Source organism: Ambystoma mexicanum, chromosome 10, assembly GCF_040938575.1.
Source record: "Ambystoma mexicanum isolate Mex_15411 chromosome 10, UKY_AmexF1_1, whole genome shotgun sequence".
Classification (NCBI taxonomy): Eukaryota; Metazoa; Chordata; class Amphibia; order Caudata; family Ambystomatidae; genus Ambystoma; species Ambystoma mexicanum.
Genome location: NC_090932.1, coordinates 488,240,892 through 488,263,452, shown reverse-complemented (window position 1 = coordinate 488,263,452; position 22,561 = coordinate 488,240,892).

Here is a 22,561-nt window from a genome sequence, read left to right as displayed (position 1 = left end):
TTTAATGCAAATAAATGATTGCTCTGTTTCAAAGCTGCTATTTACCCTATCTATATGTATCACTTGATGTGATTGGACCCACAGGGAAAGTACAGCCATAAAAAAAAACAAAAGAACTATCAGGAATTGCTCATAAGTCTATTGATTATCTTTATGCACAAAAAGGATTGCTGTCTTTCAAGCTTGTGTCTTCCCGTATGTATATGTTTCATGTGATGTGACTGGACTCTAAGGGAATTACTGTAAGAACTTACTTGAAGGATACGTCTACAAATAAAATAACATTTTTAGTTTCTGACTGTTACTGAAGAAAACCATGTGGCCTAAACATGTCAGCAAAAGAAAAAAGAGCGAGCCAGACATGTGATGTCATCAGTGATGTCATCAATGACATTTGTGATGTCATCTTTGATGTCCTGGGTGTTAGTCTTAGCAGTGCACGGCGGTGGCGCGAGTTATGGTTTCTTAGTTTGCCCTAACTGGCGAATTTCAAGGGTTTTTCGGTTTTACTTGGACCCATAACGTCCCTTTAACAATGTTTTTTCACTGAATTGCATAGGTTTTTTGTAGTGCAACTTAACCATAACGTCCCTTTAACAAAGTTCTTTCATTGAATTTCATAGGTTTTAATTAGTGCAACTTAACCATAACGTCCTTTTCAATAGATGAAGACCACTAGCATCTTAGGTCCTCAAAGTGGGAACCCCAGGTAGTAAAAAAAAGATTTTTGTTCCCAAACCGGGACGCCTGCGGCGTCCCGGTGCAGGAAGGAAAATCTTTTACCAAGATGGCCACCATGGAAAGGGAAGGTAGGGTGTATAAAGAGAACACAACAGGGCATGAGCAGGGGTGGGCGGGAGGGGATAGACACACACAGGGCATGAGCGGGGGTGGGCGGGAGCGGATAGACACACACACACGGGGCATGAGCGGGGGGTGGGCTGGAGGGGATAGACACACGGGGCATGAGCGGGGGGGTGGGCTTTAGGGATAGAGACACATGGGGCATGAGCGGGGGTTGGGGGGAGGGAGAGAGACACCCGGGGCATGAGTGGGGAGTGGGTGGGAGGGATAGAGACACACGGGCCATGAGCGGGGGGTTGGTGGGAGGGATAGAGACACACGGGCCATGAGCGGGGGGTGGGTGGGAGGGATAGAGACACACGGGGCATGAGCGCGGGGTGGGTGGGAGGGATAGAGGCACACAGGGCATGTGCGGGGGGTGGGTGGGAGGGATAGAGACACACGGGGCATGAGCGTGGGGTGGGTGGGAGGGGAGAGACAAACAGGCATGAGCGGGGTGTGGATGGGAGGGCTAGGGGCATGAGCGGGAGGTGGGTGGGAGGGCTAGAGACACACGGGGCATGAGAAGGGTGTGAGTGGAGAAACACACGGGGCATGAGCGGGGGGTGGTTGGGAGGGATAGAGACACACGGGGCATGAGCGGGAGGTGGGTGGGAGGGATAGAGACACACGGGGCAGGGGGTGGAGGGAGGGGAGAGACACACAGGGCATGAGCGGGGGGTGGGTGGGAGGGATAGAGACACACGGGGCATGAGCGGGGGGTGGGTGGGAGGGATAGAGACACACGGGGCATGAGCGCGGGGTGGGTGGAAGGGGAGAGACACACAGGGCATGAGCGGTGGGTGGGTGGGAGGGGAGAGACAAACGAGGCATGAGCGGGGGGTGGTGGGAGGGGAGAGACAAACGGAGCATGAGCTGGGGGTGGGTGGGAGGGGAGAGACAAACGGGGCATGAGCGGAGGGTGGGTGGGAGGGGAGAGACACCCGGGTCATGAGCGGGGGTGGGTGGGAGGGGAGAGACACACAGGGCATGAGCAGGCGGTGGGTGGGAGGGGAGAGACACACAGGGCCATGAGAAGGGGGTGGGTGGGAGGGGAGAGACACACGGGTCATGAGCAGGGGTGGGTGGGAGGGGACTTAGACACATGGGGCATGAGCGGGGGGTGGGTGGGAGGGGAGAGACACACGGGGCTTGAGCGGGGGGTGGGTGGGAGGGGAGAGACACACGGGGCATGAGCGGGGCGTCGGTGGGAGAATAGAGACACACGGGGCATGAGCAGGGGGTCGGTGGGAGAATAGAGACACACGGGGCATGAGCGGGGGGTCGGTGGGAGAATAGAGACACACGGGGAATGAGCGGGGGTGGGTGGGAGGGCTAGAGACACACGGGACATGAGCAGGGGGTGGGGGGAAATACACACGGGGCATGAGCAGGGGGTGGGGGGAGGGCTAGAGACACACGGGGCATGAGAGGGGGGTGGGTGGGAGGGCTAGAGACACACAGGGCATGTAAGGGGGGGTGGGTGCAAGGGCTAGAGACTCACGGGGCATGAGCGGGTGGTGGGTGGGCGGGTACTAGAGACACACGGGGCATGAGCGGGGGGTGGGTGGGAGGGATAGAGACACACGGGGCATGATCGGGGGGTGGGTGGGAGAGATAGGGGCATGAGTGGGGGGTGGGAGGGAGGGATAGAGACACACGGGGCATGAGCGGGGGGTGGGGGGAGGGGAGAGACACACGGGGCATGAGCGCGCGGTGGGTAGGAGTTCTAGAGACACACGGGGCATGAGTGGGGGGTGGGTCGGAGGGATAGAGACACACGGCGCATGAGCAGGGGGTGGGTGCAAGGGATAGAGACACACGGGGCATGAGCGGGGGGTGGGTGGAAGGGGAGAGGCACACGGGGCATGAGCGGGGGGTGGGTGGGAGGGGAGAGACAAACGGGGCATGAGCGGGGGTGGGTGGGAGGGGAGAGACAAACGGGGCATGAGCGGGGGGTGGGTGGGAGGGGAGAGACAAACGGGGCATGAGCGGGGGGTGGGTGGGAGGGGAGAGACACAAGGGGCATGAGCGGGGGTGGGTGGGAGGGGAGAGACACACAGGGCATGAACAGGTGGTGGGTGGGAGGGGAGAGACACATGGGGCTTGAGCAGGGGGTGGGTGGGAGGGGAGAGACACACAGGGCATGAGCAGGGGGTGGGTGGGAGGGGAGAGACACATGGGTCATGAGCGGGGGGTGGGTGGGAGGGGAGAGACACACGGGGCATGAACGGGGGGTGGGTGGGATTTTGGAGAGACACACGGGGCATGAGCGGGGGATCGGCGGTGGGAGAATAGAGACACACGAGGCATGAGCGGGGGGTGGGTGGGAGTTCTAGAGACACACAGGGCATGAGCATGGGGTGGGGGGAGAGACACACGGGGCATGAGCAGGGGGTGGGGGGGAGGGCTAGAGACACACGGGGCATGAGCGGGGGGTGGAGGGGAGGGATAGAGACACACGGGGCATGAGCGGGGGGTGGGTGGGAGGGCTAGAGACACACGGGGCATGAGCGGGGGGTGGGTGTGAGGCTAGAGACACACAGGGCATGAGTGGGGGGGTGGATGGGAGGGCTAGAGACACACGGGGCTTGAGTGGGGGGTGGATGGGAGGGCTAGAGACACACGGGGCATGAGCGGGGGGTGGGTGGGAGGACTAGAGACACACAGGGCATGAGCGGGGGGTGGGTGGGAGGGCTAGAGACACACGGGGCATGAGCGGGGGTGGGGGGAGGGAGAGAGGCACACGAGGCATGAGCGGGGGTGGGTGGGAGGGCGAGAGACACACGGGGCATGAGCGGGGGTGGGGGGAGGGAGAGACACACACGGGGCTTGAGCGGGAGTGGGGGGGAGGGAGAGAGACACACAGGGCATGAGCGGGGGTGGGGGGGAGGGAGAGAGACACACGGGGCATGAGTGGGGGTGGGGGGGAGGGAGAGAGACACACGGGGCATGAGCAGGGGTGGAGGGGTGAGAGAGAGACACACGGGCATGAACGGGGGTGGGGGGAGGGAGAGAGACACATGGGGCATGAGCGGCGGTGGGTGGGAGGGATAGAGACACACGGGGCATGAGCGGGGGGTCGGTGGGAGAATAGAGACACACGGGGCATGAGCGGGGGGTCGGTGGGAGAATAGAGACACACGGGGCATGAGCGGGGGGTCGGTGGGAGAATAGAGACACACGGGGCATGAGCGGGGGATCGTCGATGGGAGAATAGAGACACACGAGGCATGAGCGGGGGGTGGGTGGGAGTTCTAGAGACACACAGGGCATGGGGTGGGGGGAGAGACACACGGGGCATGAGCAGGGGGTGGGGGGAGGGCTAGAGACACACGGGGCATGAGCGGGGGGTGGGGGGAGGGATAGGGACACACGGGGCATGAGCGGGGGGTGGGTGGGAGGGCTAGAGACACACGGGGCATGAGCGGGGGGTGGGTGTGAGGCTAGAGACACACAGGGCATGAGTGGGGGGGTGGGTGGGAGGGCTAGAGACACACGGGGCTTGAGTGGGGGTGGATGGGAGGGCTAGAGACACACGGGGCATGAGCGGGGGGTGGGTGGGAGGACTAGAGACACACAGGGCATGAGCGGGGGGTTGGTGGGAGGGCTAGAGACACACGGGGCATGAGCGGGGGTGGGGGGAGGGAGAGAGGCACACGAGGCATGAGCGGGGGTGGGTGCGAGGGCTACAGACACACGGGGCATGAGCGGCGGTGGGCGGGATGGAGAGACACACACGGGGCTTGAGCGGGAGTGGGGGGGAGGGAGAGAGACACACAGGGCATGAGCGGGGGTGGGGGGAGGGAGAGAGACACACGGGGCATGAGTGGGGGTGGGGGGGAGGGAGAGAGACACACGGGGCATGAGCAGGGGTGGAGGGGTGGGAGAGAGACACACGGGCATGAACGGGTGGGGGGAGGGAGAGAGACACATGGGGCATGAGCGGGGGTGGGTGGGAGGGATAGAGACACACGGGGCATGAGCGGGGGGTCGGTGGGAGAATAGAGACACACGGGGCATGAGCGGGGGTCGGTGGGAGAATAGAGACACACGGGGCATGAGCGGGGGATCGGCGGTGGGAGAATAGAGACACACGGGGCATGAGTGGGGGGGTGGGTGGGAGGGCTAGAGACACACGGGGCTTGAGTGGGGGGTGGGTGGGAGGGCTAGAGACACACGGGGCATGAGCGGGGGTGGGTGGGAGGGCTAGAGACACACGGGGCTTGAGTGGGGGGTGGGTGGGAGGGCTAGAGACACACAGGGCATGAGCGGGGGGTGGGTGGTTGGGCTAGAGACACACGGGGTATGAGCGGGGGTGGGAGAGGGAGAGAGGCACACGAGGCATGAGCGGGGGTGGGTGCGAGGGCTAGAGACACACGGGGCATGAGCGGGGGTGGGGGGGAGGGAGAGACACACACGCGGCATGAGCGGGAGTGGGGGGGAGGGAGAGAGACACACAGGGCATGAGCGGGGGTGGGGGGGAGGGAGAGAGACACACGGGGCATGAGTGGGGGTGGGGGGGCGGGAGAGAGACACACGGGACATGAGCAGGGGTGGAGGGGTGGGAGAGAGACACACGGGCATGAACGGGGGTGGGGGGAGGGAGAGAGACACATGGGGCATGAGCGGGGGGTGGGTTGGAGGGATAGAGACACACGGAGCATGAGCGCGGGGTGGGTGGAAGGGGAGAGACACAAGGGGCATGAGCAGAGGGTAGGTGGGAGGGGAGAGACAAACAAGGCATGATCGGGGGTGGGTGGGAAGGGAGAGACAAACGGGGCATGAGGGGGGGTGGGGGGGAGGGAAAGAGACACACGGGGCATGAGTGGGGGTGGGGGGGAGAGACACACGGGGCATGAGCAGGGGTGGAGGGGTGGGAGAGAGACACACGGGCATGAACGGGGGTGGGGGGAGGGAGAGAGACACATGGGGCATGAGCGGGGGGTGGGTGGGAGGGATAGAGACACACGGAGCATGAGCGTGGGGTGGGTGGAAGGGGAGAGACACAAGGGGCATGAGCAGAGGGTAGGTGGGAGGGGAGAGACAAACGAGGCATGAGCGAGGGGTGGTGGGAGGGGAGAGACAAACAGGGCGTGAGCGGGGGGTGGGTGGGAGGGGAGAGACACACGGGGCTTGAGCGGGGGTGGGTGGGAGGGGAGAGATACACGGGGCATGAGCAGGGGGTGGGTGGGAGGGGAGAGACACACGGGGCATGAGCAGGGGTGGGTGGGAGGGGAGAGACACATGGGGCATGAGCCGGGGATGGGTGGGAGGGGAGAGACACACGGGGCGTGAGCGGGGGGTTGGTGGGAGAATACAGACACACGGGGCATGAGCGGGGGGTCGGTGGGAGAATAGAGACACACGGGGCATGAGCGGGGGATCGGCGGTGGGAGAATAGAGACACACGGGGCATGAGCGGGGGGTGGGTAGGAGGGCTAAAGACACACAGGGCATGAGCATGGGGTGGGGGGAGAGACACACAGGGCATGAGCTGGGGGTGGGGGGGAGGGCTAGAGACACACGGGGCATGAGCGGGGGGTGAGGGGGAGGGATAGAGACACACGGGGCATGAGCAGGGGTGGGTGGGAGGGCTAGAGACACACGGGGCATGAGCGGGGGGTGGGTGTGAGGCTAGAGACACATGGGGCATGAGTGGGGGGGTGGGTGGGAGGGCTAGAGACACACAGGGCTTGAGTGGGGGGTGGGTGGGAGGGCTAGAGACACACGGGGCATGAGCGAGGGTGGGTGGGAGGGCTAGAGACACACAGGGCATGAGCGGGGGGTGGGTGGGTGGGCTAGAGACACACGGGGCATGAGCGGGGGTGGGGGGAGGGAGAGAGGCACACGAGGCATGAGCGGGGGTGGGTGCGAGTGCTAGAGACACACGGGGCATGAGCGGGGGTGGGGGGAGTTAGAGACACACACGGGGCATGAGCGGGAGTGGGGGGAGGGAGAGAGACACACAGGGCATGAGCGGGGGTGGGGGAGAGGGAGAGAGACACACGGGGCATGAGTGGGGGTGGGGGGGAGGGAGAGAGACACACGGGGCATGAGCAGGGGTGGAGGGGTGTGAGAGAGACCCACGGGCATGAACGGGGGTGGGGGGAGGGAGAGAGACACATGGGGCATGAGCGGGGTGTGGGTGGGAGGGATAGAGACACACGGAGCATGAGCGCGGGGTGGGTGGAAGGGGAGAGACACAAGGGGCATGAGCAGAGGGTAGGTGGGAGGGGAGAGACAAACGAGGCATGAGCGGCGGTGGGTGGGAGGGGAGAGACAAACGGGGCATGAGCGGGGGGCGGGTGGGAGGGGAGAGACACACGGTGCATGAGCGGGGGTGGGTGGGAGGGGAGAGACACACAGGGCATGAGCAGGCGGTGGGAGGGAGGGGAGAGACACACGGGGCATGAGCAGGGGGTGGGTGGGAGGGGAGAGACACACGGGGCATGAGCAGGGGTGGGTGGGAGGGGAGAAACACATGGGGCATGAGCGGGGGTGGGTGGGAGGGGAGAGACACACGGGGCATGAGCGGGGGGTGGGTGGGAAGGGAGACACACACGGGGCATGAGCGGGGGTCGGTGGGAGAATAGAGACACACGGGGCATGAGCGGGGGGTCGGTGGGAGAATAGAGACACACGGGGCATGGGCGGGGGGTCTGTGGGAGAATAGAGACACATGGGGCATGAGCGGGGGTGGGTGGGAGGGCTAGAGACACACGGAGCATGAGCAGGGGGTGGGGGGAGAGACACACGGGGCATAAACAGGGGGTGGGGGTGAGGGCTAGAGACACACGGGGCATGAGAGGGGGGTGGGTGGGAGGGCTAGAGACACACAGGCCATGAGCGGGGGGTGGGTGTGAGGGCTAGAGACACACAGGGCATGTGCGAGAGACACACGGGGCATGAGCTGGGGGTGGGTGGCAGGGATAGAGACACACGGGGCATGAGCGGGGGGTGGGTGAGAGGGCTAGAGACACACGGTGCATGAGCGGGGGTGGGGGGAGGGAGAGAGGCACACGACGCATGAGCGGGGGTGGGTGGGAGGGCTAGAGACACACGGGGCATGAGCGGCGGGTGGGTGGGAGGGATAGGGGCATGAGTGGGGGGTGGGCGGGAGGGATAGAGACACATGGGGCATGAGCAGGGTGTGGGGGGAGGGGAGAGACACACGGGGCATGAGCCGGGGGTGGGTGGGAGGGCTAGAGACACACGGGGCATGAGCGGGGGGTGGGTGGGAGGGATAGAGACACACGGGGCATGTGCGGGGAGTGGGTGGGAGGGATAGAGACACACGGGGCATGAGCGCGGGGTGGGTGGAAGGTGAGAGACACACGGGGCATGAGCGGGGGGTGGGTGGGAGGGTTAGAGACAAACGAGGCATGAGCGGGGGGTGGTGGGAGGGGAGAGACAAACGGGGCATGACCGGAGGGTGGGTGGGAGGGGAGAGACAAACGGGGCTTGAGCGGGGGGTGGGTGGGAGGGGAGAGGCACACGGGGCGTGAGCAGGGGGTGGGTTGGAGGGGAGAGACACACGGGGCATGAGCAGGGGTGGGTGGGAGGGGAGGGACACATGGGGCATGAGCGGGGGTGGGTGGGAGGGTCAGAGACACACGGGGCATGAGCGGGGGGTTGGTGGGAGGGGAGAGACACACGGGGCATGAGCGGGTGGTCGGTGGGAGAATAGAGACACACGGGGCATGAGCGGGGGGTCGGTGGGAGAATAGAGACACACGGGGCATGAGCGGGGGGTCGGTGGGAGAATAGAGACACATGGGGCATGAGCGGGGGTGGGTGGGAGGGCTAGAGACACACGGGGCATGAGCAGGGGGTGGGGGGAGATACACACGGGGCATGAGCAGGGGGTCGGGGGGAGGGCTTGAGACACAGGGGGCATGAGAGGGGGATGGGTGTGAGGGCTAGAGACACACGGGGCATGTAAGGGGCGGTGGGTGGGAGGGCTAGAGACACACGGGGCATGAGCGGGGGTGGGTGGGAGGGCTAGAGACACACGGGGCATGAGCGGGGGGTGGGTGGGAGGGCTAGAGACACACATGGCATGAGCGGGGGTGGGTGGGAGGGCTAGAGACACACGGGGCATGAGCGGGGGTGGGGGGAGGGAGAGAGGCACACGAGGCATGAACGGGGGTGGGTGGGAGGGCTGGAGACACACGGGGCATGAGCGGGGGTGGGGGGGGAGAGACACACACGGGGCATGAGCGGGAGTGGGGGGGATGGAGAGAGACACACGGGGCATGAGCGGGGTGAGGGGGAGGGAGAGAGACACACGGCCCATGAGCGGGGTGGTGGGTGAGCGAGAGAGACACACGGTGCATGAGCGGGTGGTGGGCTTTAGGGATAGAGACACACGGGGCATGAGCGGGGATGGGGGGGAGGGAGAGAGACACCCGGGGCATGAGCGGGGGGTGGGTGGGAGGGATAGAGACACACGGGGCATGAGCAGGGGGTGAGTGGGAGGGATAGAGACACACGGGGCTTGAGCGGGGTGTGGGTGGGAGGGATAGAGACACACGGGGCATGAGCGGGGGGTGGGTGTGAGGCTAGAGACACATGGGGCATGAGTGGGGGGGTGGGTGGGAGGGCTAGAGACACACAGGGCTTGAGTGGGGGGTGGGTGGGAGGGCTAGAGACACACGGGGCATGAGCGAGGGTGGGTGGGAGGGCTAGAGACACACAGGGCATGAGCGGGGGGTGGGTGGGAGGGGAGAGACAAACGAGGCATGAGCGGCGGTGGGTGGGAGGGGAGAGACAAACGGGGCATGAGCGGGGGGCGGGTGGGAGGGGAGAGACACACGGTGCATGAGCGGGGGTGGGTGGGAGGGGAGAGACACACAGGGCATGAGCAGGCGGTGGGAGGGAGGGGAGAGACACACGGGGCATGAGCAGGGGGTGGGTGGGAGGGGAGAGACACACGGGGCATGAGCAGGGGTGGGTGGGAGGGGAGAAACACATGGGGCATGAGCGGGGTGGGTGGGAGGGGAGAGACACACGGGGCATGAGCGGGGGGTGGGTGGGAAGGGAGACACACACGGGGCATGAGCGGGGGTCGGTGGGAGAATAGAGACACACGGGGCATGAGCGGGGGGTCGGTGGGAGAATAGAGACACACGGGGCATGGGCGGGGGGTCTGTGGGAGAATAGAGACACACGGGGCATGAGCGGGGGTGGGTGGGAGGGCTAGAGACACACGGAGCATGAGCAGGGGGTGGGGGGAGAGACACACGGGGCATAAACAGGGGGTGGGGGTGAGGGCTAGAGACACACGGGGCATGAGAGGGGGGTGTGTGGGAGGGCTAGAGACACACAGGCCATGAGCGGGGGGTGGGTGTGAGGGCTAGAGACACACAGGGCATGTGCGAGAGACACACGGGGCATGAGCTGGGGGTGGGTGGCAGGGATAGAGACACACGGGGCATGAGCGGGGGGTGGGTGAGAGGGCTAGAGACACACGGTGCATGAGCGGGGGTGGGGGGAGGGAGAGAGGCACACGACGCATGAGCGGGGGTGGGTGGGAGGGCTAGAGACACACGGGGCATGAGCGGCGGGTGGGTGGGAGGGATAGGGGCATGAGTGGGGGGTGGGCGGGAGGGATAGAGACACATGGGGCATGAGCAGGGTGTGGGGGGAGGGGAGAGACACACGGGGCATGAGCCGGGGGTGGGTGGGAGGGCTAGAGACACACGGGGCATGAGCGGGGGGTGGGTGGGAGGGATAGAGACACACGGGGCATGTGCGGGGAGTGGGTGGGAGGGATAGAGACACACGGGGCATGAGCGCGGGGTGGGTGGAAGGTGAGAGACACACGGGGCATGAGCGTGGGGTGGGTGGGAGGGGAGAGACAAACGGGCATGAGCGGGGGGTGGATGGAAGGGCTAGGGGCATGAGCGGGGGGTGGGTGGGAGGGCTAGAGACACACGCGGCATGAGAAGGGTGTGAGTGGAGAGACACACGGGGCATGAGCGGGGGGTGGGTGGGAGGGATAGAGACACACGGGGCATGAGCGGCGGGTGGGTGGGAGGGATAGGGGCATGAGTGGGGGGTGGGCGGGAGGGATAGAGACACATGGGGCATGAACAGGGTGTGGGGGGAGGGGAGAGACACACGGGGCATGAGCGGGGGGTGGGTGGGAGGGCTAGAGACACACGGGGCATGAGCGGGGGGTGGGTGGGAGGGATAGAGACACACGGGGCATGTGCGGGGGGTGGGTGGGAGGGATAGAGACACACGGGGCATGAGCGCGGGATGGGTGGAAGGTGAGAGACACACGGGGCATGAGCGGGGGGTGGGTGGGAGGGTTAGAGACAAACGAGGCATGAGCGGGGGGTGGTGGGAGGGGAGAGACAAACGGGGCATGAGCGGAGGGTGGGTGGGAGGGGAGAGACAAACGGGGCATGAGCGGGGGGGTGGGTGGGAGGGGAGAGACACACGGGGCGTGAGCAGGGGGTGGGTGGGAGGGGAGAGACACACGGGGCATGAGCAGGGGTGGGTGGGAGGGGAGAGACACATGGGGCATGAGCGGGGGGTGGGTGGGAGGGGAGAGACACACGGGGCATGAGCCGGGGGTTGGTGGGAGGGGAGAGACACACGGGGCATGAGCGGGTGGTCGGTGGGAGAATAGAGACACACGGGGCATGAGCGGGGGGTCGGTGGGAGAATAGAGACACACGGGGCATGAGCGGGGGGTCGGTGGGAGAATAGAGACACATGGGGCATGAGCGGGGGTGGGTGGGAGGGCTAGAGACACACGGGGCATGAGCAGGGGGTGGGGGGAGATACACACGGGGCATGAGCAGGGGGTCGGGGGGAGAGCTTGAGACACAGGGGGCATGAGAGGGGGGTGGGTGGGAGGGCTAGAGACACACAGGGCATGAGCGGGGGATGGGTGTGAGGGCTAGAGACACACGGGGCATGTAAGGGGCGGTGGGTGGGAGGGCTAGAGACACACGGGGCATGAGCAGGGGTGGGTGGGAGGGCTAGAGACACACGGGGCATGAGCGGGGGGTGGGTGGGAGGGCTAGAGACACACGGGGCATGAGCGGGGGTGGAGGGAGGGAGAGAGGCACACGAGGCATGAACGGGGGTGGGTGGGAGGGCTAGAGACACACGGGGCATGAGCGTGGGTGGGGGGGAGGGAGAGACACACACGGGGCATGAGCGGGAGTGGGGGGGATGGAGAGAGACACACGGGGCATGAGCGGGGTGGGGGGGAGGGAGAGAGACACACGGCCCATGAGCGGGGTGGTGGGTGAGCGAGAGAGACACACGGTGCATGAGCGGGTGGTGGGATTTAGGGATAGAGACACACGGGGCATGAGCGGGGGTGGGGGGGAGGGAGAGAGACACCCGGGGATGAGCGGGGGGTGGGTGGGAGGGATAGAGACACACGGGGCATGAGCAGAGGGTGAGTGGGAGGGATAGAGACACACGGGGCTTGAGCGGGGTGTGGGTGGGAGGGATAGAGACACACGGGCCATGAGCGGGGGTGGGTGGGAGGGCTAGAGACACACGGGGCATGAGTGGGGGGTGGGTGGGAGGGCTAGAGACACACGGGGCATGATCGGGGGTGGGTGGGAGGGCTAGAGTCACACGGGGCATGAGCGGGGGTGGGGGGAGGGAGAGAGACACACGGGGCATGAGCGGTGTGGGTGGGAGGTAGAGAGACACACGGAGCATGAGTGGGGGGTGGGCGGGAGGGATAGAGACACACGGGGCATGAGCGGGGGGTGGGCGGGAGGGATAGAGACACACGGGCATGAGATGGGGTGGGGGGAGGGAGAGACACACACAGGGCATGAGCGGGGGGTGGGCAGGAGGGATGGAGACACACGGGGCATGAACGGGGGGTGGGCAGGAGGGATAGAGACACACGGGGCATGAGCGGGGGGTGGAGGGGACAAACAAAAACACAGAAATCCCGCACAGACATGAGTTTGTGTGGCAGATCCCGCTCCTCGGCCCTCCGCTGGCCACCGACACGGGGCATGAGCGGGGGTAGGGGGGAGGGAGAGAGACACACGGGGCATGAGCGGGGGTGGGGGGGAGGGAGAGAGACACACAGGTCATGAGCGGGGGTGGGGGGAGGGAGAGAGACACACGGGGAATGAGCGGGGGTGGGTGGGAGTTAGAGAGACACACTGGGCATGAGCACGGGTGGGGGGAGGGAGAGAGACACGGGGCATGAGCAGGAGTGGGGAGGAGGGAGAGAGATACACGGGGCATGAGCGGGGGGTGGGCAGGAGGGATAGAGACACACGGGGCAGGAGCGGGGGTGGGGGGGAGGGAGAGACACACACGGGGCATGAGCAGGGGGTGGGCGGGAGGGATAGAGACACACGGGTCATGAGCGGGGGGTGGGAGGGACAAAATAAAACACGGACATGCTGCACGGACATGAGTTTGTGCGGCAGATCCCGCTCCTCGGCCCTCTGCTGGCCACCGTGTGCGATGGCGTGAGTGGGGGGCTGGAGGAACTGGGGACACACGGAGCAGGAGTGGGGGTGGGGGGAACAGGAAGGACACACAGGCATGAGCGGGGGTGGTGGGACAGAAAGGACACACGGGGCATGAGCGGGGGGTGGGGCAGACACAGGCATGAGAGGGGGTTGGAGGAACAAATGACAGACACGCTCCTGCTGACCTGACAAAGCCTCTCATGCAGCAAAGAAAGATGGCGGGCGTCTCTGAAGTCAGATGCACTGCACGCTTTCACCGCATCCAATGAGAGAGCACGTCAGATGTCAGCGGACATCAGGCAAGCTGCTGGGCCAATCACCGTCCTGTCCGCGGAGCGAACAGGGAAGTCCATCCGCGGACTGAACACAGATATCACTAATTTTTTTTTACCTTCTTTTTGGTCATTTAAAAAAAAACTACTGGATGGATTTTCACCAAATTTGCAAAAGCACGCTTTCGGGACCAGGACGGTGGATGTTCGTCAATAAACAAAATGGGGGTGTCCTGAAGATGGTATGCCTGTCCGTACTGTTCGTAAGAAAGTTGAAATTGTTCTAAGAACACATGAAGTGTCCTGGGATGGTTGTAAATAAATTAAATGGGGGTGTTCTGAGGACACTACGCCTGTATGTATTGTTCGCAAGCAAGCTGAAACTGTTCTAAGAACTCTCGCGGTGTCCTGAAATGTTCGAATATAAACAAAATGGGTGTGTCCTGACGACGGTAAGCCTGTTTGTTTTGTTCGCAGGCAAGTTGAATCTGTTCTAAGAACACATCATGTGTCCTGGGATGTTCGTCAATAAACAAAATGGGGGTGTCCTGAGGACGGTGGATGTTCGTAAATAAACAAAATGGGGGTGTCCTGAGGACGCTATGCCTGTCCGTACTGTTCGTAGGCAAGTTGAAACTGTTCTAAGAACACTCATCATGTCCGCGGAAATTAAAAGTGCCCATATGGCATAGTTAAAATTTTGACTCTATGGGTGTGATATGCTGCGGTGGTTGTGGCCAGGGCATAGAGTCTTGGGAGCATGGCCATATGGCCATGCACCCAAGACTCTATGCCCTGGCCACAACCACCGCAGCATATCACACTCATAGTGGCTTATAACTTTGGGATCCAAGAACAAATTTATAAGCAACGAAGTTCTAAGCGACTATCGGTGTGATATGCTGTGGTGGTTGTCCTTATTATAATATACTTACTGTTTGGTTTAGTAACTGGAGTACATGTATTTCCTGTTCATTTCTGTGTTAAAAGAAAAGATCATGTTAGTATTGGTATTTTGAAACGACTTATAACATTGAATAATCATTTTTTTTTTTTTTGCTACAGTCTCTTTGTTTGTTTTCAGTGTTCACTTGTTGTTTCTGGCTAATGCTCTATATATTGGCTTGTTGCAGATTTTTGGAGCAGTTAGATACCTGTTGACATATTCTAACAGTCTATTTTTTGTTATAATAAAGTGATGTTGATTTATCTGTTTGGATATTGTAAAATTTTGGGGCAGTTAGATACCAGTTGGCGTATTCTAACTGTCTATTTTTTGTTATAATGTAGTGGTATTGATTTATCTGTTTGGTTATTGAAAATCTTGGGGTACTTAGATACCCGTTGGCGTATTCTAACTGTTTATAGTTTTTTTTATAATTAAGTTGTATTGGTTTATATGTTTGGTTATTGTAAAATCTTGGGGCAGTTAGATACCAGTTGGCGTATTCTTACTATCTATTTTTAGATATAATTTAGTAGTATTCATTTATCTGTTTAGATGTTGTAGAATTTTGGGGCAGTTATATAGCTGTTGGCATATTGTAACAGTTTATAGTTTTTTAATAGAAGTTTAGTTAATGTTTAAGTACAGTTTAGTTAACACATTTTGGTTTTAAGAACATTAAATAAGCGTTTGTAAGATTTGCAGGTAATCTCTGCTTTAGAGTAATGGTACTATCATTACATTCGAACCATCCACATTTTTTTTTATATATGAAGTATAGTGACCTGCATTGGTTGTGGCTCCTGTGTGGTAGATTATACCTATTGTTGTGAAGGTTTTCTTACCAAGTGATACTTCACCATGTGTGATTCCAGTCAACTTGCAGTTGTTTTTGGTACCATATGCATTGTAACGTAGAAGCGTTACTATTACATATTTACTATGTTTTTGTATTACTAACGTGGAGCGATTATCCGAATTGCAGGTAGTACATAATCTACCATGGTTTGCATTTTGTACAAGTTGTTGAAATGGAACAGATTCACAATTAGGTATTGATACATACACAAGGCACTTATTGGGGATTTGTTCTTGTGTCATATTGTTGCAGAGAGTGCATGTATGTTTCCACATGTATGAAATCTGGAAGATTTCATTTATAGGTATGTTTTTGTTTTCCAGTACTTGTAGTAAGTACATTAGAAATTCTTGTGGATCTTCCTGTGAGTTTATAGTGAATTTCACCAATTCCAGCACAGTAGTCCAATTGTTGTCATATTCTATATACACTATACGTGTTGTTAGGATTGTTTATTGTGTTTCTATGAAGTACTAACATTTGCCAACACAATTGGTCTGTACTGTGTAAGTAAATGTTGTCAATAATTGGTGGTAATTGAAATAGAATATTCATTGCTACATTTGCGTAGCAACTTACATCAATTAGATTTGAATGTTTAAATGGACCAGGTAGTTCTGTATCTGAGTGCTTTTTTTGGAGTTTGTCTTCCTTCTTTGAAGAAGTACCTGGTTTACTTTCCCTAATAGCTTCTTTTTTGATTGTAGTACTTGATGAAGTATTCATTTCTTTTAATCTCTTTGGAGGATTTGCAATGACACAGTGACATCCTGCTGCATTTCTGTTTGATTTAGTTTTCTTTTAGAACATTTTACTTTTTGTGGAACCGGATATGTTTTTAGATGGCGGGTGTATAGTGAACAAAGTCTATTGTATTCTAAAATGCAAGGAATATCAGCGTTTACTTTACTTGCATCAAAGTTGTTTAGAAATAGAATGTCAAGTGTGCGTAAGCGTGATAGTGCTACGTAGCTCCTGCCTTCTTTCAAGACTGTGTTACCAATGTCTATCTATGCTTTGTCTAGGGTAAGATCTTGTGATTTATGAATCGTGACTACGTATGCAAGAGTTAGAGAAAATTGTTCTCTGCGTACATACATGTCTTTGAAGAGAAGGAATCGAGCTGTTGAGCGTCCTATCCTTTTCACTTCTGAAAGTTTGTCAAAGAGAATATTGACAAACTGAATTTTGTTGTCACGTGGGTATGTTTGAAAGCCAACAACTGTACCCAGTGCTCCATTAACTAGTCATTGCTCCACGTCAAGGTTATGTTTAAGCATTACTCTACAGTTTAAGGATAATTTTAATATTTTCTGCAAACCAGCTGTGTTGGAGATTGAATTTTCTAAGGTATTTAGACTTGTTGTGGCTTGTTGACACATGGGTAGTGTCATACCATGTACGTCCAGTTTGTCTGTGGAGCAAATTTCAATTATTGGTTGCATTTCTTTTTTTAACATTATTTCATTGAATTTGAAACAGCTTGCAAGAGTTGGCATTAAGGCCATACAATTGACATTTTTGTGGGCTAATTGTTCCATAAAATCCGTAGCACATGCATTATCACGATAAAGTGCATGAATGTGCCAGGTTTTCAATATTGCTTGTGCTTCTTGAGATAATATACCAATTCTAATAGTTTTTAAGATGTTGGCATAAGTGAGATCTGCAGATTGCCGCATGTTTTCTGTTAATTCTCTGTATTGGAAATGTTGCCAAAGGTTGACATTTCCAATGCTGCCAACAGTTTTACGGCATAGGTTGTGTCCTAAGGTTTTAAAAATAGACTCACCTTTCACTGGTGTCAATTGAAGAAGATCTCCAAAAACAATAATGTGTTTTCCTACAAAGAGCTCTTCGTAGTTTGTTTTGAGTACTTCTTGTAATCTGAGGTGAATCAAAGCCAACATTAGGTTGGAGAACATGCTCACTTCATCTATTAGTAGCATTTTCATTTGTTTTAATACTCTCCGTAATTCCATTGCAGCTTCTGTAGAAAGTTTGTAATAGTCTAATTTTTTTTGGTGTTCTACTGGCAGGAGTAGTAATCGGTGTAAAGTGACACCGCCTATGTTGTAGGCAGCTAAACCTGTGGGGGCAGTGACAACAGCTGACAGTTTGTTGATTGTCAATTGTTGAAGGAATTTACTGATGATTTTGATTAAGAATGTTTTGCCAGAACCAGCTTCACCAATGACGTACAGTAGTATAGGTTTGTAATTTTGGCAGGTGCATTATTTGTTTTCATGTTGTAATTTCTTTTGTTACTTCTTCAAAAATGCTATGTTGCTCATTGTTTAGTTTTGATTGTAGTATAGTTAAGTCTTGTTTATCTTCATACTGACACATGGTGTTTTCTACTTCCGTCATAGCTAATTCTGACTCATTTGTTATTAGTGGCTCTCCCAGTGGTTCTTGGCTTCCTGTTACAGAAGGTGGACTACTGTCAGGAGTGTTCTTATCTAGTTGTGCCTGGAGTTCTTCTTCGTGTTGCTGTTCGTTGTGCAACATTGTTTTGTACTCTGTAAACTTTACATTGGTTGTATTGCTTTCATTTGCATTGAAAGCGTCTTCATAGGAGTCATAGTTATCCAGTATTTCTTCTTCTTTTCTCCATTGATTAAAGAGTTGTAGCAGGGACATGTAATATAGTTCTTTATGTTGAGGTGTCTTTAATGACAATTTGATATGATTAATTAAATTTGGTTTGGTGAGTTTTACTAGCTGCCTTCACAATTTGACACTCTGTATTTACCTTTTTTTTCATTGGGTTTTATATTATTTTTGTATGTGAAGTTTTGGGCTATGTGGTATAGACACATGGTTTCCAAAGTGGTACTTCTGTTTGGGTAGTATGTGTCCAGTAAATTGTTTTTTAAAATGTCTTGGCTGTTGGGATCATGTTTGGCTATTGTTTCTATATCTTCGTATGATTTTAGAACTCTTTTTCTAGATTTAGCAGGAACAAGACTTAGCCATACTATATTTTCAGATTTTCCATACAAAGCAGTACCAGTTAAACGATCTGCTGCTTCATAGGAGCCACATTCTCTATGGGAGAGCATTTTTATGCCCAAGCTGTATAATTTCTGAGACAGTGTTTTGTCTGATGACAGGTCATTCCAGAGGTCTTGGAGCTCTGTTGTTTTTTCTGCTTTGGTTAATTATGCTGTAACGTATTGTGCAACTGCAGTGGAATTGTCTGCAATGTACTGCACATCTATGTTTGGATTCCATAAGTGGGCAATGATGTAATCATTGATATATTTTTCTTCTTCTGTTCTTTTTATGTAATATGTATTTTTAGGTGATTTACCTTTAACACTATGTCTAACTGAAGACATGAAGTTGAAGGTGTTCACTTGACCTGTTTTTGTAACTGGTCTAGGGAAACCAAAGCGGCATTTGGTGTAGTATTTCCTTTTGTTTTTGTATTTGCGACGACCATATTTGCCACATTTGTGTCTTTGAAATTGTAAAATTTGTGCATGAAGATCACTATTTGTTGCTTCTGATGGAATTTCACAAGTGACATATTTTTCAGTAAACTGTAACACAGTGGCATCATTGTCTTGACCAAATTTAATCCATAAAAGCATGTGGATATGTGGTGCTCCTCAGGCTTGGTATTCTTTTCTCCAAAAGAAGTGTTGCACTTCTCAGAGGGGAGGAACAGTTTTATTACAAATAAAGTGTAGCATAGCAATGAAGCGATGGTGAAAATATCTAGAAAAATTAACAGGATCTAGAGAACAAAGTTCTCCAGGTGTTAGTATATCTATGTTTGTTTTGTTTTTGTTTGATATGCGTAGGAAATCATTTAAATCTTCCCATGCATATTCTGCACAACTTAATGTAACAAACCAAGTGGGTGCGCCAAGGTTTCTTACCATACAACGTACATCTCCATGATGTTGAAACCAGTACTCTTTACTACCACGCATGTTTGTTAATAGATTTGTAATATTTGACTGTAAAACCTCATCTTTTTATTGCACTTTTTGTAATAATTGAGTAGCTGACATATTTTGAAAGTGGAATCCTGATTTTAATGTGTGTGCAACTCCGTAACATAAAGTTGCTAGTTCACTTTCAAAGAGTAGGTGGAATATGTATTCCGCATTTTGTCTAAATCTGGGATCTTCAGAATACATCCTCAACGAGCGGTATTCTGATGCTGTTATTTGAATAGGTCTATCATCGTACCTTCCTCCTTTGCAAGTAGGAAAGAGTAGAAGAAAAGCACGTGCTTCTATACTTTTTTCCCATATGCTGATTGGTGATCCTTTTGTTTGTCGCATTTGGTACGTTTCTAGTGCATCTTCCACGGTGTCATTAGAGTGCAATGGATGAATTGTATAGTGGTCTAAAGCATTGGATACTGTAGCAGGATCTAGGAGCTCAAATTGACCAGATTCTTGTGTCTCTTGAATTATTTCAGTTGTGTCCTTCAAGTTTTCTTCAATATTAATTTCTTTGTAGTATTCATTATTCTCTTTAAGATATTGCAAGGCTTGTCTAACTTTATGTAAATCTACCAGCTGTTGCCATATTTTTTTGTCTTTTGTAGGTACTCCATTTACTAAGAAAATTAAAGATTACTCCATTGGACGTTGCACTCCTAGAGTGTGCACATTTTGTTTTAGGTCTAATGGTAAATACACTACTTTTCCACTAATACCTTTCACTAATTCAGAGAGAGGTAATTTTGCTGTTTTTGGTTGAAGGCGTATTATTGCTTGAAAGGGGGGCACTGTTTGAATTATGATACTCTCATATAAATTGAGTTGTTGTAAGGGTTTTGGTAGTGGAAATAATTCCAAATTATTTGTGATAGCAGGTGAAGGAGTTTGGTTGTTGTCAAGTTTTGTAGTGCAGTAACTGCAAAGTATTAAGGGTTCAGTTATTTCGTATTTGTTTTCTGCTATAAGGTAGAGAACTAATTCAAACCATTTAGAATCTTCATTGTCTTCTATTTTTTATGTTAGGTCTACAGTGTTTGTGTTACTTTTATAAAAAGTTCTCCGGCAACATACACACACATGGTTTGGTACTTCATCAGATGCACTTTTAAATTTCAGTATTTCATTTTTCTATGTGTGTAGTAGAAGGTTGCCATGCATAGAATTGTTGCTAATTTGCTTTAAAGCTATTTCATTCTGTAAGTGGCTTTCACTTCCAAAATATTTCTTCTGGATATAGTCGATATCTTCAAGTAGGTCTTTTGTTCTACCATGTAGAAGATGTTATTTAAATTTGCTAGTGCTAAAGCAGGACTTTTCACATAGTACAGTTTATAGAACAGATTTCTTATAGTTGAATGATGTGTTGATATCATTTTGATATAATGGAAGGTGGTTTTGCAAGTAGGTCCTGAAATGCAGGCCAATGAATGTCCTTGTAGTCCTGTGTACTTGTGCACTGGACAGGTATCCATATTTTGCAGTAGTTTAATTTTGATTTTGTCTTTGCCTTTCACATATTGATTGAGGAATTGGCGTAAAGACTTGAAAGATTTTTTGGGAATCTTATACATTGACGTGCATGGCCATTTGTATACTAGACGTTCTGATTCAGTTCAATGGAGAGGTAATTCTAAGTTTTCTGGGGATATTTTTGTAAGCAGAATTTCTTGTTCCATTATGGTATTATTAACTTTTTCATAACCTCATCCACTGCTATGTATGGCAATTGTATTTGTTTGCTTTTGTTTGCATGCTTCTTCATTAAAATATGGTTCAGTTCTTGTAGTGTGACTCCACTCACCTCCACAGATATTTAAGAAGTTGTTTCTCTTGACATTTTGTTTATTGAGAAGCCTTTTTTGTAATTTAGTCATTAGTTTTGTTAGTGGTTTCATTTTGCTTAACACTAAAATAAATAACTTTCTTTTGAGAAGGATTGCACTGTCTATCAACGCTTCTAAGATTAATTTCTGCTAAAATACTTTTTTTGGTATGATTACTTAGCACTATATCAAGATTTATAGGAGCAGTTATATCTGTAGTAGTGGCTGAATTTTTGTTCATTGTTTTCTGGTTCGTTTTACATTTTGATAGAGGAGGCAAAGTTTCTGTACTTGAAGCTTCTTTTGTTTCGCTAAATGACTGTATTAGCTGTTTTGTTTGAACTTTTTATTACAAATCCTGCTAGAGATGGATGCCTATTTTAGACATTTCTATTTTCATTTGCTTTGCTTCTGCGTTGCTTTCTACAGACTTGATTTTTGGTAGGCATTCTTTAGGGTCTGTTGAAAAAAGTAAAGAAGGTATCGGTTGGGGTGTTCTGCAATGTATGTGTGCTGTGTGCAAGAGTGTCTGAGTATGATGATAAAGATGTATGTGATGGTGTATGATTGTGCATTGGGCAACTACAACTAGTTAGGATGGGTATTGTTGAATTTATGTGCTACTAAACTGGGGTCCAGATGACAGTAGAAAGCAAGCTAGTGGTGTGGAGAAGGACAAATAGTAAATCTAATGGTATACAATTAAAACAGTTGTTTGTTCTATAATATCAAAATTCTAGGGGCTGAGTTGGGTCATTTGTGCGCTGCAAAATAGGAATTTGTGTGCCATTCTGCCTTTAAATCTCTGTTTAAGTAATGGGGATTTGTGGACAGAATGGCGCACAATCTCTATTTTTAGGTGCAGAATTAGCATGCATTAACCTTACAGTGTGTTTAAGTAATAGTACAAATATTATGGTGGTATTTAACTTACTTTTTTTCTGGAATGAGCAGGTTTCTTCTTACTTGTTCTTTGTACTTCAAATTCGGCTGCTTCTTTTCAGGAGAGTGGTTTTCACTGCAATTGTAAAGGAAACAAATTAGTAATTTTGTTTGTATATAGCACTGATTTTAATTTAGACATTGATTTTTATGTTTTTGTACAAATATTGTTGTTTGATATTTGAACATACTGTGTGCATGCAATTTTGTTTGAGTATGTTAACTCTTTATATTGTCCTTTAAATATGTGTGTTCAACATGCTTTGCAAATGTGTGTGTAAAAAGAAATTAAATAGCAGATAGATTTGGAAGTGACAGTTGATTATTGGAGATGGAAAAAATTACAGTAAGTTAATTTTATAGGTTATACAAGCTAAAAGTCAGTTAATCTGTTTATATGTATCTTTACGAATTATACATGTACTATACAGAAAA